The 13,868-nt window shown below is 42.3% G+C and overlaps 1 long non-coding RNA gene across 1 annotated transcript; it reads left to right on the plus strand.

Annotated features, from left to right (window-relative positions):
- Positions 1–2,631: 2,631 nt before the first annotated feature.
- LOC134484053 (uncharacterized) lies at positions 2,632–13,000 on the plus strand. The gene is made up of 2 exons (XR_010061380.1): positions 2,632–3,232; positions 12,712–13,000. It is a non-coding gene; the product is annotated as an uncharacterized LOC134484053 (long non-coding RNA).
- Positions 13,001–13,868: the final 868 nt, after the last annotated feature.

The raw sequence follows: 13,868 nt of genomic DNA on the forward strand, positions 1-13,868 counted from the left end.
TAGAAAGAATTTGAGGAAAGCTTAAGCAGTGAAGGAAACCATCCACGGCAGAAAGCTGGGGCGGAAGGGGCCAAGTTCCACTCCAGCAAGCAACAGAACTTGGAAGGTCTGGCCATGTGACTCTGTCTTTAGAATCAAAGATGCAAGCAAGGAGTTATGAAATCTCCCTGGATGACTAAGGAAAGCCCCTGAGGCCAGGTGTGTGTCAGGAGTGTCCTTTCACAAAGCCCAGGCAGCCATTTTGCATAAAGCTGGAAAGCTGAGAAAATGAAGCATGGATTTTGCCTTGGAGACCCCAAGATGTTGGAGATGCCAGAGTTGTGGGCTACCTGCTGAGGAAGGCTGCTAGTAGAGTGGAAACAATCCCCGAGAGAGAGGTATATTGCAGTTAACATAGCTGAGAGGACTTACAGCCCTGAAGAGAGCTCTGACATCAGACATGAAGATGCAGTTTGGAGTTTGACAGCTGTTTTTCCGTCTTGCTTTGGTCCAGTATTTCCTCCCTCTGCTCCCTTCCCTACATTTTGGAATGGTAATGTGTATTCTGGGACAGTGTATTTTTAAAGTACGCGATGCGCTTTTGATTTTACATACTGTATAGAGATTGTCTTGAGTCTCAGAAGAGACTTTGAACTTCTAAGCAATGTTGAGACTACGATATGCTTCGAGTGCTTATGAAGTTGAACCGAATGCATTTCTTTTTTTTTTTTTTTTTTTTTCGGAGCTGGGGACCGAACCCAGGGCCTTGCGCTTCCTAGGTAAGCGCTCTACCACTGAGCTAAATCCCCAGCCGAACCGAATGCATTTCTATGCTATGACATGGCTACAAGCCTACAGGAGCAAGGGAGAAGAATGTGGTGGTTTGAATAAGAATGATCCACATTGGCTCATATATTTCAATTCTTAGATTCTTCATAGCAATACAACAAAATACACCTTGTCTCAAAGATAGGTAGGTCAATGGATAGATAGATAGATAGATAGACAGACAGACAGACAGACAGACAGACAGACAGACCCCAATCTAAACTGTGCCTGATATTTCATGCCTGTAATCCCAGGAGGCTGAGGTAGAAGTTCTAGGTCAGTCTTGTCTCAAAAAAACAAAAGGCTAATCTACTATACACTATTTGTATAAAAAAGAATAAATTAGGTAATTTTTAAACTACTTATTCCATTTTTGTGTGTATGAGTGCCTGAATGTGTGCATGTGTGGCGCTTGTGTGCCTGGCATGGAGATTAGAAGAAGGCGGCAGATCCTCTAATACAGAAGGTATGGATGGTTGTGAGCCACCCAGTGGTTGCTGGGGAACTGAACCTGGGTTCCCTGCAAAAGCAATAAGTGCTCTTAATAAGTGCACCATCTCTCCAGCCTCAAGATAAATTGTTTTTGACCACAGTGCAAATATTTTCTTATTTGCTTTTCATTAAATTCTTGGGAAGTAATATTTTCATAAAGTACTTTATAATGATTTGGTTTTATGTTATGTGCATTTGTGTTTTGCCTGCATGTATGTCTGTGTGAGGGAGTCAGATTCACTGGAACAGGAGTTACAGATGGTTGTGAGCCACCATGTGGTTGCTGGGAACTGAACTCCAGTCCTCTGGAAGAGCAGTCAGTGCTCTTAGCCCTGAACCATCTCTCCAAGCCCCAGATGTAAGATTTCCAAATGACATTTTTTAAAAATGAGGTCGGCTTGATTCCAGGGATTCCACTTGCTATGTTACCTGTGATTCTCCCACGGAATTCACCACCCAGGAGCTTATGTGCTTTACTGGAGGAGAGAAAACGCTATGCTTTTTGAGCACCCTTGATGTGTATAACTGAAAAGACAGACAGTAAACTAGCAACTTCAATTTGGGGGGAAAGAAGATCAAATTTTTTACTATTAGAGATGGCAGTATAAAATATTTATCAAATTCTATAAAACAGTACTAAGGAGGCCTAGTAGCACCTGAATATTATACCACTCCAAAGGAACCTGAGTTTGAGGTCAGAGGGGATACTTTATCTCCAAAAAAATAAAATATGTTTTTAAACACATTCCCTCACTTTCTGTCTTTAACTTGTCGCATGCTAGTAACAAGAAATCCACTGACTGGAAGCACTGCAGAAACTACACAGATAATAGTATTGCTTTGCACAATGTACGTAACACAACACAATATTTCACTAACTTACATGACCACCCTTCTGTTAACTGTGGCCCAATCACGTCTTGAAAATTGAACTGGACTTTAAACAAAGACTCCTGCGTCCCTGCATCAAATATATTCAATAAATTTGTTAAAATTAAGTCCATCATGTGAAGCACTGCAGGGCGACACATACCTTTCATCCCAGAAACAGACAGGCAGATGACCCTCTATGAGTTAGAGGCTAGCCTGGTCTACATATATATCATATTCCAGGACAGCTAGGACAACATACACCCTGTTTTTTTTTAAAGGCTAAAATAAGTGAGAATTTAACATTATACTTTAATACCAAAAAAAAAAAAGCCACTAATTACAAGACATAGGAATTCTTAGACAATATCATATGGAACAAATTTGGATGGTGCCCTGGTCTCAAACGAACCACAAATGTTTTCTGCTTATTTATTTCTTTTAGCACACAGACATCAAGCAAAAGAAATAAACACCCCTAAATTGAGAACCAAACAGGAAGAAGCAGCTGGCAGGACTGTGGAAAGTTTTGTAATTCTGGCAAAGGTGAGGCAAGCCAAGGACACAGCAGGAGTCTGACAGAGCAAAATTAAAATTCCAATGAAGTCTGAATCACATCCAAGAGTCCTAGGTGCGGGACAACTGAGTGTTTTGATAGTACCGCTATGTTGGGGCGCGCTGTGTGAGAGCTTGGTTTACATGAAAATCAAGAGAGAGAGATAGCGCAGTCCACGATTTGGTCTGTGGAGGCACTTGGGGATTTTACCGTGATATAACTGGCTGGGTAGAGAAACAAGGATTAGGAACAGAACGTCAAGCGGAGCCCGGGCTCAGGAGCAGAGACTCGCACACTTAGATGCTCACACAGTGGTGGGCTGCTGTAAGCATGTCGGCTTCGACGCACAGAGGGTCCAGGTCTGGGCCTAAGGGTGGGTCTGCCCTTGTATGCGGCTCCCACAAGGAGGCCCCAGGTTGCTGCAGCTGCTTCCAGCAGCACCTGGTTCTGAGATTCTCACGGTTTGGCTTCCCTCCCACCCCACCCAAGCACAGAGTCCTATGACAGGTGAGTCACACATTGCCCTTAGCTGTGGGCAGCTGCTGCTACAGAGATAATGGGCGCCAGAAAATTGGCCAGAACCCCTTCCCTCGGGTGGTCTGGGGCAGCTTATCTTCCTCCTCTAAGCCACAGAGACTCAGGAATGTTGGACCCAGCAGAGTCCACCAATCCAGTGACGAATACTTTTGCCCAAGGCCAAACCCCAAGGACCCCCAGCCTTCGGAGGTAGAAGAGAGAATTCTGAAAGAGTGGGGTGATACCGAGAATACAGAGGCCGCAGCAGCATAGATAGGGGGACTTGCTGTTCCACCTCAGAGCAGGAAAGTGGCAGTTGCAAAGACGGGGGCCCTGAGCTTCAGAAAATGGTATCTGCAGAATGAAAGGCTTGACGCTCCAGGAAGACCTAACTGCCTGCACGTAGCTACATTTACTGACTTTTTATTTCATTACAAGGGAAGAACACCCTATAAGGCAGGAAGGAGCAAAGCACTGTTTCTGTGGGGGCCTGCCTTGCCAATGTGCTTCTGTCCTGGAAATTTAATGCCCAAATACATGATCTGGAAGTAAATCAGCATTAGGTAAAGTCATTAAGGTAGGTGTCCCATAAGAGTTAGAATAGCTGGAGCTGATACCTTGTCATGTGATGCTCTCTGCCACCAGATTTTACAGCAAAAAGGTCCCTAGTGGATGGTCTTGAACCCTCCACCTTCTATAAGTAGGAGCCAAATAACCTTTTGCTCTTTGTAAATTATCTACTTTCTGGTTTTTCATTGTAAGAAAAGAAAACAGAGTAAGGTAACCCTCAAAAGTGATTTTCTAATACCTGTATTATTTTCCTATATATGGGTCCCAATGTGTGCATGCATGTGCGTGTGTGTGTCACGGCTCATGCATGCACTTTGTTTTTTTTTTTCATATTTCATTCTTTGTTGTTGACAACCGAATGTTTTAGAGACACTGGAGCAAATCTGGATCCTGACTCTCCCCTCTCTCCCAGGGCCAGTTGTTTAGTCATTTGTCTTAGTTCAATGAATCTGAGATTCCTGCCCAGTGCAGAGCCTTTGATGTCTTTCTCAGAAGCACCAGCTAGCTAGCTTCTCTCTGACCTTCTCATCTAGCTGCCCTACCAGAAACGCATCACACCCAGCTGCTGCGCTCTACTAACTCGAAGCTGATTGCTATGGTTTTGATAGATAGTGAAGCATAAATTATGCCACAATCCGATCAGTTCCCCATTTTAGGGACAGCATAGTGCCCAACCTTGATGCTTGCTCCTACCCCAGAAAGTTCTTCTTAGCTGTCTCTCCTTCATTATCTATTTTAACCTTCTAGCAGGTACATCATTTCACTTGGCACTACAAATACCATGGCCCTTCTTTTATCTACTCACTGCTGAGATTGCCATTTTCCCCAAGTTGTCCCAGGCAAGAACTGTCCAAGCTCAGTTTCAAAATATCATCCTCTTTGAGAGAGTGGTAAAGCTTTGTGTTCACTTGGGTTATCTCTCACCCCCTAGGGAAGATCTCTGGGTCATCACATTTGAACTGAGTGGAGGACACAGGAATTGTGCCTTGCTTCTCCTTGGGAGAGATTATTAAGCCCTGTTCTTCCTGACCTGACTTGTCCTTCCTGGTATGGAACCTCTACCTTAATGTTAGCAGGCCAGAGTGAGTGTGTTCAGGGCTTAGCACCATTGCCTGCCCCGCACATAGTAGGACTTCTGTCCAAAAGTAGAGGGGGAAGGAAAGGAGCTCCTCTGCCTTGTAGTTGCCTGGAACTCAGCTACCCCAGTGTGGAGCTGAAAAGGATGAAAGACACTGACGCCCTGCCCCTCCTTAGGATGAAACTAGAACCTGTCCAAAATCTAGGGGCACTAGTTCTTCCTTAAATGGAAGTAGATTGAAATAATCGGGTAAATTTGAATGCATGAATTTATAATCCACTTCCATTTTTTAAAATTAATGCTAAAGTTATTTCAGGTTTTTGAGAAGAACTAGTGCCCCTAGGTTTTGGACTTGTATTCCCAGAATAAAACTTCTATCATGGGCTGGAAAGATGGCTCAGCAGTTAAGAGCATTGACTGTTCTTCCAGAGGTCCTGAGTTCAATTCTCAGCAACCACATGGTGGCTCACAACCATCTGTAATGGGATCCAATGCTCTCTTCTGGTGTTTCTGAAGACAGCTACAGTGTACTCACATACATAAAATAAATAAATAAATCTTTAAAAAAAAAACTTCTATCACAAACAGTAGGTGGGGCAGAGTGTGGGAGGAGTTTGTGGCCCAAATGCCTCAGGTTCCCATTGTTTAAACTAAGGTTTAATAGATTTTCTTTTTTTTAAAGCTTTATTTATTTATTCCATGTATGTAAGTACACTGTCACTGTCTTTGGACAGACCAGAAGAGGGCGTCAGATCCCATTACAGATGGTTGTGAGCCACCATGTGTTTGCTGGGAATTGAACTCAGGTCCTTTGGAAGAGCAGTCAGTGCTTTTTTTTTTCTTTTTTTCGGAGCTGGGGACCGAACCCAGGGCCTTGCGCTTCCTAGACAAGCGCTCTACCACTGAGCTAAATCCCCAACCCCGCAGTGTTCTTAATCACTGAGCCATCTCTCCAGCCCTTAATAGATTTTCTTTGGTGTGTCTCCATTTTCTCATCATATTTAAAAATAAACCAAAGACATAAAATGATTGTGTGCTTTTTCCCCCTCATCTATTTTATTTTATTATATGACAGGTACTTGTTATATAACCCGAAGTTGCCTGAAATTCATGATCTGCCTGCTTCAGTCTCCTGAGTAAACACACCACCTACCAAGCTTCTTTTCTCTTTTATGAAACATGGTGGCCTCAAACTCACCATCCTCAAATTTAATATTTTCTTGCCCCAGCCCCTTAAGTGCAAGGACTACAGGCATATGATAGCACACTTGTCAACAGGTTAGGGGTGTGGTTATGTATGTGGATGTGTGTGTGTCTGTGTGTGTGCGCACACACACACACACACACACACACACACACACACACGAATGCACATCTGTACTCACAGACAAACGAGGTCTCACTATGTAGCTCAGGCTTGCCCCTAACTCACAGCCATACTCCAAAACAATTTTCCCATTAAGTGGCTGGTTCCTTGAGATGTTTATTTACCAATTTCTTTCTTTCTTTTTTAAAGATTTATTATATTTATATGAGTACACTGTCATTGTCCTCAAACACACACCAGAAGAGGGCATTGGCTCCCATTACAGATGATTGTGAGCTACCATGTGGTTTCTGGGATTTGAACTCAGGACCTCTGGAAGAGCAGTCAGTGCTCTTAACTGCTGAGCCATCTCTCCAGCCCATATTTACCAATTTCTTTATCTCACTAATTTCTAAGCCTTCTACATCAATCATATTTTCTTTAGAGGTGAAAAACTGAGGTTTGTTTGGTGATAATCTAAAGTCATGTTCTTACCCTTACTTGATTATTTCAATCTATTACATATTTTATTTTTATGATTTGAAAGCTTAAAAATCTCTTCTTCAGTATTTCTTCCTTTTGTCCTTCCTTGGGTTCTCCCTCCTTTCCTTCCTTTCTGTTATCATTCTTTTTCGACAGATGACAGAGTCTCCTGTATCCCAAACTGGCCTCAAACTTCCTATGTAGCTGAGGATACCCTTAAACGTCTAATCCTCTTGCTTCCACTTCTCCAGGACTAGAATTATAGGTGTGCGCCTCCACACCAGCTTCTCTTGACTCTGGGGATCAATTCAAAAGCTTCTTGCAAGAAAGCCGAGCTCGATCCCCAGCCCCCTCTCTCTTTTTTTTTTTTTTTTGGTTCTTTTTTTTCGGAGCTGGGGACCAGAACCCAGGGCCTTGCACTTCCTAGGCAAGCGCTCTACCACTGAGCTAAATCCCCAACCCCGCCCCCTCTCTTAATAACATTTATTTGGTCTCATCACATTGCACAACACAATTATTGAGTTTATCCCTCCTATGATACTGTTTCCCTGTTCCTTTGTTGACCAGGTAGGGTCTTTCCTGTGGTTTTGCTTTTTTAAATTTCAGGCAGTAATATTTGATTTTTCTATTTGCTCTCTGGTGTACTCTTCTCTGGGTTTTGACATTTGTATTGTAGCAGCCACTACTTTTGTGAAGCCCCATTATGGCTTTACCTCTTTCTTATTTTCCAGGCCCTGATAACCCTTGGTCTGTTCCATTCCTGTTTTTGACTGAATGATGGCCCACAGAGATACCCACATTCTACTCTCAGAAACCTGGGAGTGTTGCCTTATACGGCAAAAGGACTTTATAGGATGTGATTAGATCTTGAGAAGAACTCATCTGGTGTTCTCTATCCATTTGGGTTCATGAGGGCTCTAAATGTAATGACAAAAATCCTTAAAAACAAGACTGAGAAGGAGGAAGCAAGATGTAGGGCTGGATACCAGAGGGTGTTGTAATGTGAGGAAGAACTGAGCTTAGGAATGCAGATGACCTCAGAACTAGAGAAGACAAGCCCCTGCCAATACCTTGTCTTAAGCCTACTAAAACAGATTCTGAACTTCCATCCTCCAGAAGTGCAAGAGAATAAATATGCCTGCGTTGTTAAAAAGCTGCTCAGTTTGTGGTGGTACCTGGTTACAGAGCGATAGGAAACGAACATACATTCCTATAGTATACTCTCTTCTTTTTTCAAAATGTCATATATAAGGAAACTTGCAATTATTTTAACTCTTTTATGTCTGGCTTCTTACTCTGACAAACTGCATTTAAAACGTACCCATGTTGCTGGACATGGTTGCTCAAGCCTTTAATCTCAGCACTCAGAAAGTAGAGGCAGGAGGACAGCCTCTAAGTTGGAGGCTAGCCTGGTCTACACAGAGTTCCAAGCTAGCTAGGGCTACACAGTAAGACTAAATTTCTCTATGGTTATGTTATAGAGGTTATATGTGTGTGTGTGTGTGTGTATGTATATATATATGTATATATATGTATGTATATATATGTATATATATGTATGTATGTATATATGTATTTTACCACTACAAAAAGAGAGAGATTTATCCTAATCCATTAATGATTCAATAGGCCTTCCATTTAAAGCGTGGACTAGAATTCCACTGGATATGGTATCATAGATTGTTTATCAATTCACCAGTTGAAGGTTGAAGGACATCTTGGTTGTTCTTAATTTTGTTGTTTTTTTTTTTAACAGATAAAAGCCAAGGTATGTAGCTTAAGGTAGCTTTGAACTCATTATATAGATCAGGTTAGCTGTGACCATCCAGTCCTAGGCTCCAGCCTCCCTAAAACTGAGATTACAGGCATTGGCTGCCACAATTGGCTTTGATTCTAATTTCTATGAATAAAGCTGCCTTAACTATTTGCATATAGGTTTGTGTGTCGTGTCAATTTTCAATTCACTTTGCTATTTAATAAAACTCATAACTATTCATAGTTTTTAGGAGGTGGAAACAATTTAAATACCATTACCAGAGGAACAGATTATTAAGTGATACAAACAAAAAAAGAATTACAGGCGTTTTAAAGCCAAAGTTATATTTATAAAGCAAGTCACAAGTTCTGAGTTTCAGACCTATTTTCTGGAACTCAATTCAAAGATATTAAAGACACACAAAAAAGTCATCTTGTCCTACGCTCTGTGTGCGTTCGTGAGTGCATGTATGCATGCGTGCGTGTGCACTCGCACATGCCTGGACATAAACACATGCTTTTCTGCTGTGGGAAAAGTGCTTATTTTCATAGCAGACAAAGACCACTGGCTCTAAGGAACTCACATCTTTTAGTAACCCTGTTCTTTGACCCCAAAAGAGATCAGGCAGTTCCTTGCAATGCAACTCAGGTATAGCCACCCTCCTCCTGGCTTTGCATTCTTAGCATACCCCAAAAAGAAAAACTGGGGCAGCCCAGCTCACATAGGACTGCATCTCCCAGCAATATGTCTTGAGAGAAACTAGGCTGTCTCCCCTTCTACATGAAGTGGACAAGATGTACTCTGCCTAATGTTTTGCCTTAGGACTGTCTTCCTCCTCCTCCTCCTCCTCCTCCTCCTCTGTCCTGTAGGGGCTAGAATGCAGCTGCTGTGATCTTTCGATGGTGGTAGTACTGTACCCTTTCTCTGTTGGCTGGTCATGGGGAACTTCCAGAAAGTCATAAATGTGGGTAAAAGGGGAAATACCTTAGTACAATGGACGTCTGAACCACCTACCTACTTTCATGTCCCACAGTTGACTCGTGCTTTTTAACTACCTAGGACCCAAATCAACACATGCTCACGTTGTGATGGAAAAGCGCTAGACATGTTTTAGCCTAGCTCTTTTTTTTTTTTTTTTGGTTCTTTTTTTTTTCAGAGCTGGGGACCGAACCCAGGGCCTTGTGCTTCCTAGGCAAGCGCTCTACCACTGAGCTAAATCCCCAGCCCTACCCTAGCTCTTGATGTTCATGCCAAGAGCCCTAACTCATCCTCCTTCCATCTCCCAGATCTCTTAGCTGTCCACTCCTCGCAGAAGTTGGAGGCAAGGAACCTCTCAGTCACAGCCCTTTCCTGCCACACAGAAGAGTAGAAGAGTCTGGAAGGGTCAGGAAGGATACTCAACACAACCCATAAATGGCACTGATGTCATTGGTGTGGTTTTTTAAAAGCATTAAGCCATTACTGGGAAAGTTCCAAACAAAACACCACTATACACTCATTTCAATTTACATAGTAGTTCCATTCCTGGAAAATTCCATGTACATTCAAGCCATACAAAAACTACTTTGAGGGGTTGGGGATTTAGCTCAGTGGTAGAGCGCTTGCCTAGCAAGTGCAAGGCCCTGGGTTCGGTCCTCAGCTCCGAAAAAAAGAAAAAAAAACTACTTTGAGTTAGGCTTGCTTCGGCAGCAATATGCTGAAACTGGAATTGTACAGAGAAGAGACCTATGATATGGTATGGGAAAAAATCTTTCAAGAAAGTCACATGCAGAAACATATGACATTCTTGGCTCCTGCCCACTACTCTTTAGGAGACCCTTGTTAGTACATTTCTGTTAATCACTATAATAACCAAAATATTTCCCAAGTTTGTGAAGCACACCTTTGGAGGATGCTACCTGTTCTCCTAACGTAAAACATTCAACATGGCAGAATTTCCATTTGAAACTTTAAATACTTTGTGTTTGGGGCCACAGTGAATGGAAGAAATGACTTCTCAGTCATTATGAGTTCCCACTCAATACAGCATACAGGTGAAGTTTCTGACCCTAAAACTTTCCTGTCTTTTGTGTTTATTTAATAATGTATAACTCTGGGGGCTGGAGAGATGGCTCAGTGGTTAAGAGCACCTGACTACTCTTCCAGAGGTCCTGAGTTCAATTCCCAGCAACCACATGGTGGCTCACAACCATCTGCAATGAGATCTGATGCCCTCTTCTGGTGTGTCTGAAGACAGCTATAGTGTACTTGCATACAATAAATAAATCTTTTTTTTCTTTTTTTCTTCTTTTTTTTTCTTTTTTTCGGAGCTGGGGACTGAACCCAGGGCCTTGCGCTTGCTAGGCAAGCACTCTATAAATGAATAAATCTTAAAAAAAAAAATAATGTATAACTCTGCGTCAGAATTTTCTTACTTAGTCCAAAGAAAAAGTAAGAAAACACCAATTAAATGGGACAATTATACTTTATGCTGAGCTAAAAACTGTTAACAATTACCCATATTTCATGAAAATATATTAAGCTATAATAATCTTTTTCCCTTTGATACAAGTTGTAACTACATAGCCCTGGCTGGCCTGGAACTCACTACGTAGATTAAGCTGGCTTTGAGGTCATAAAGATCTGTCTGTCTCTGCCTCCCACATACTTGGCTTAAAGGCCTATGCCACCATACCTAGCAAATGTTCTTCTTTCTGACTGAGTAAACAAACCCCAATGTGTGTATACGCCACTTCTTTATTCATTCGTCTGATGCTGGGCATCTAGGCTGATTCCTATCTACCCCAGAACTCACTGGTTTGGTTTTGTTTTGTTTTCCTGGCCTCAAACTCAGAGATCTGCCTTGTTTCCCAAGTGCTGGGATTAAAGGCATACGCCACCATGTCTGGCTTGAACGTTAAATGTTACTGATTTCTAGCACCGTAAAAAAACATCCCTGGCTCTTTGTGTACTTTCCCAGCGCCTTATCTGGAATAAGCTATTCCTGCGAATGACCCAACTCCTTGTTAATGGGGAGTGAGTTAAAAGACAAGTTGAGCACTAGTACTCATTATAAAGCTGGGAAGTCCATATATAGATAACTCTGGCAGACAAAGTCTACAGCAGCCCCATAGTCCCTGCCTCTCCTATATGAGCTCATCCTCTTGAAATTAGGAGGAGCTGTTGCTTTTATATAATCAGTACTGTATGGCAAGGTGATATATACATAATTTGAGACAGGACCTCATGTAGACTTGTTTAGCTGAATATGACCCTGAATTTTTAAACTTCCTGCTTCAACATCCAGAGAGCTGGGACTCCAGGGGAACCAATACACCCAGTTTATGAGGTGGTGGAGATCGAACCCAGGCCCTTGTGTATCCTAGGCAGCCCTCTATCAACTGCTCTATCCCCAGTCCTGGTTTTGGTTTTTATCGCTCAAGTGCTAGGATTAGACTTGCACCACTGAGGCCAGCTTTTGTTGTTTTGAGGTTTGTTTGTTTAACATTATGTGTGTATGTTTGTGGGTGAGCATGCCATGGTGTATGCGTATGAAGGTCACAGGACAACTTCTGGGAATTGGTTATCTCCTGCCATGTGGATCCCAGAATTGAACACAGGTCACTAGGTTTGGAGAAAAATGTCTTTACTTGATGAGCCATCTTGCCAGACCGTGTCTTTTTTTTCTTTTTCCCCTTTGAGACATTATCTAGTACTGTAGCCTAGGCTGGCCTCAAATTCTTGGCAACTTACCTGCCTCTGGTAGACATGGTTCTATCAGGTGCATAATGATTGATTACCTGATGCTCTTGTAAGGAAGTCTCCTCCCTTGCTAGCTACCGAAGCAGACTGGCTATGAAGAGGACCATGTGGCAAGGAACTGGGGACAGGCTCTGGCTGACTGTCCACAGAAAACTGAGGCTAAATGTGCCAGTTTGTGTTGGGAAGCAACCACAGCCCAAGCCAACCGACTTTTTATTTTGATTTTAGTGAAGAAGAAGGGACTGGACATTGAAACCAGGGCCTCAGGCAGGCTAAGCATGTGCTCTCCCTGTATGTATTGAGATTTGTGAGGCCCTGAAACAGACCATTCAGATACTACTTTAACTCAGCCTCTTGGCTTAGCCATGCCCAGACTCCTGACTCCTAGGAAGTATGAAAAAGTAATGTACCTTAAGCCTCTCACAATGTGCTAAGACTTTGAACAGGAATAGATAACGATATTTATTTTCTAAACTATTAAAATTTTTTAAGTTTGTTTCATTTTTTAAAAATGTGTATGAATGTTTTACTTGCAGTTAGGCCTGTGTTGGAACGCTTGAGTGTTTGGCGTGTGGAGGTCAGAAGAAGGTATCAGACCCTCTGGAACTGGACTACAGGACCTGGATACTCGGCAAGAGCAACAAGTCCTCTTAACTGTTGCGCCAACTCTCTAGCCCTGTGACTCTTGATCATGTGCTTACAGAAATGTTTTCACTCAACTCACCAGATGGCGTTTCCTTTCATTCCTTGGAGGAGCCTATCTCACTTCAAATTGTGAACAACAACAATGAAAATAAACGGTTGTAGTTTTCACTTTCCTCTTCATTAAGGAAAACAATTATTATTTTTAAATCTTACTCTTATTTCAGTAACCTATATCTGCGAAAGCACTCTGCAATGATGTAGCTCTAAGATTCCTTAAATTACACTCACGCGGGTGCTCGAGCACACACGTGCGCACACACACGTGCGTGCATGTGCACACGCACATGTGCTCGCATGTGCTCGCATGCGCGCGCGCGCACGCGCGCATACACACACACACACACACACACACACACAAAATGCAATCATCCCTGTTAATGTAGCATTTTATGGCTTAAAATATTTGTTTGAGACTGGGTTTCTCTGTGTGTTACTGGCTACCTTAGAACTCCTTCTGTAGACCAGGTAGGCCTTAGCTACCCACCTCAAATATTTTTTTCATTTATAAGTTTCTTTAGTAAATTTTGGAGTAACACTCAACTCACAGAAATTTGATTGAAGCAAAATTATCATACAAATCATTTGCTTGCTGGTAAGTGCTTATACTCCCACACAAGGCACCTCGATGCTTTTCAAATGATTTAAAAAAAAAATTAAGGTCTAGTGAGATAACTCAGTGGGTAAAAGTACTCGTTGCCAAGCCGTCACCTGAGTTTTAGCCCTGTAATCCATGTGTTGGAAGGAGAGAACTGACTCCTACAAGTAGGCCTTGTGCTGTGCGGCACGTGCATGACTACAACCCTCCCCACAGAATAAATAAATGTAAAAAGATTGGAAAACCAGGTAATATAAACTATGTAATATAAAATCACGTATTTTAGGACTAGGCAGGATGGCACATACCTTTCATCTTAATACTCAAGAGGCAAAGGCAGTCGGGTCTACAAAGTGAGTTCCAGGACAGTGTGGGTTACGGCAGGGCTATGTC

This window comes from Rattus norvegicus, chromosome X (genome assembly GCF_036323735.1).
Source record: "Rattus norvegicus strain BN/NHsdMcwi chromosome X, GRCr8, whole genome shotgun sequence".
NCBI lineage: Eukaryota > Metazoa > Chordata > Mammalia > Rodentia > Muridae > Rattus > Rattus norvegicus.